Source organism: Monopterus albus, unplaced genomic scaffold (genome assembly GCF_001952655.1).
Source record: "Monopterus albus unplaced genomic scaffold, M_albus_1.0 scaffold2201.1, whole genome shotgun sequence".
Lineage (NCBI taxonomy): Eukaryota > Metazoa > Chordata > Actinopteri > Synbranchiformes > Synbranchidae > Monopterus > Monopterus albus.
The window spans coordinates 1-2,325 of NW_018130076.1; the positions used below are offsets into that span (position 1 = coordinate 1).

Below are 2,325 nucleotides of genomic sequence, written 5' to 3' on the forward strand. Positions count from 1 at the left end.
TCTCAGCCGTTCAGTGACTCACCGTCTTACTCCACCAGATGAGGACGAGTCCTTGGTGCCACCAGTTCACTACACCTTGAGTATGGGTGAGACTCAACAAATGATTAAATCCAGGTGAGTCCTGCTCTGCTGGACTGACTCTGTCCAATAAACTTGATGAAGTCTGGTTTTATTGGAACTCAGTTTTAGGCTTTGCTATGTGAAAATTCTCCCATTAATTTGATTGAACTTGTTTTCACAACAGTATGGAGCGACGCTGCTGCACCAGGTCACGGTGCAGGTACTACTGAAGGTCCTTTATAACAGAAGGGCATCGTCTGACTTCTACAGTCAGTCAGGCTGAACTTAAGGTAATACACTGTCTCTTTGCTCTGTTTGTTTGTAAAGGAGAATATTTTACTAGTTAAATGTGAGTTGAGCAGTGTGTTAACCAAAGTACTGTCTGTTACTACAGATATAACCTGAGAGTAGAGGCGACCGCTGAGGACGAGGAAAGACTGTTAAACTCTGTAAGAACTCACACAGTCATGGCTGTAATATTATTTTAATGTAGTAGCTTTTATATTATTTGACTTAAATATCATATTTAATCACCTCTATGTTAGAGTCCAGCTTCTGTTGATGCCTTTGTGTGGATTAATTTAACAAAAGTCCAAGCAGAGTGTAGTGAAGATGCTGTTTGCCACAGAGCCAGAACTTTAGTCAGTCCAGTCAGAATGTGTTGGTGCACTGACTGTTCTGTGGACAGGTCGGACTGTAAAGCTGTTTTATTAAACGGTCCTCACCAACGTCACCGTCACAGCTCAGCTCTTCAGGTTTTAGATGCACACACTGCGGTTGCCTACCAACACGATGCAGTAACACACACTGACTTTATGAACAGCAGCTGCATTTCCACTGTCAGTGCAGTAGTAGCTAAACATCAATATCACTGGATTTTAACAGTGTAAAAACATGACGTTGCCTATAAATGTAAACACGTTTCTGACCAACAGCAGGTGGAAAATGGAAATAAAGCAACAGTCTCATGTCTAAAAATGTATTTTTGCATCCTAACATTTATACATGTGCAGTTGGAGCAGTACATTTCACTGCAGACATTTCAGTTGTGACCTTAAAGAAACAATGAACTCAGTGTGACAAACCATTTAATAACAGTGAAGATCTGCTGGTGGAGGAAACGACCTCCTGTACTGTAGTGGGATTAGCTGGGTAGCTCAGTGCTGCCCCCCAGAGGCTCAGTGTGGTCGAGGGCTAGTGATACTCTAAACCACAGTATGATACAGTGACACAGTTTGTAGTTTCCTCTGTCAAGTCAGGTTGGAGCTTTTAGATGCAGACGTATTAAACTGGGAGGATGTGAACAGTTGAGCTTGTTACTTCTGTTGGGGACACTGAAAACATGACTCTGGCAGGACAACATGCAGCCGTGAGTCCAGACTCCAGTTTAACAAGTCGCTTCAAACACATAAGTCCAAATCAAATAGATATTCACCTCCTGCTGCTGCAATCTGGTCCCACTCAGCCTTGAAGGAAACACAGGCCATATGAGACTAAAGGACACGAGAGACTGGATCATTTCAACAATATGAAAATTTAGTGTAAGCTCAAATCACGTTTCTTCTGGGACCCAACACATGGCACAAAAGACTTAACTAGAAATTATAAACATGCAAGCATATAAAAATTAATACATACATAAGAAAGCTGTACATTCTTAGGCAGGCCCCCTCACTGTCCACTTTTAAGTCTTATTTGAAGACCTACTTCTATTCATTGGCGTTTGATCAGGAATGACACTCTGTCCGTGGTGTTAGTTTTTATATTAGCTTTTTATGTGTTTTTATATTTGTATGATATGTTAAGTGCTTTGGTCAGCTGTGCTGTGTGTAAAGCGCTATATAAATAAAGTTGAGTTGAGGCCTTACCTAGGTAAGGGGAGAAATGTCACTACAGACAACTCTTTTACATCACTCCCCCTTGTTCATAAACTCCTAGTAAGGAACACCAGCCTGGTAGGCACTGAACAAAAACAGGCGTTCACTCTCATCTTCTGTGCATGAGAAGGCACCACTGCATGACATCAAAGTGACGAAGAGTGACAAGACAATGTTCACAATATACCAGGGCAAGGTGAACAAAAATGTGTGCATCCTCAGCACAATGCACCAGATGGTGGACGTGGAAAGTGACAGCCAGACACAGTGCACTATTATAACAAGACCAAGATGGAAGTGCACGTCCTGGATAAAATGATCAGACAATACTCCACAAGAGCCACCACAAAGCAACAAGTCCCAAAGTCAAATGAGACTTCACAGCCTA

The 2,325-nt window shown here is 42.0% G+C and overlaps 1 long non-coding RNA gene across 1 annotated transcript; it reads left to right on the forward strand.

Moving 5' to 3' along the window:
- The first annotated feature begins 24 nt into the window (after nucleotides 1–24).
- Nucleotides 25–1,579, forward strand: LOC109953942 (uncharacterized). The gene is made up of 3 exons (XR_002274004.1): nucleotides 25–114; nucleotides 245–350; nucleotides 455–1,579. It is a non-coding gene; the product is annotated as an uncharacterized LOC109953942 (long non-coding RNA).
- Nucleotides 1,580–2,325: the final 746 nt, after the last annotated feature.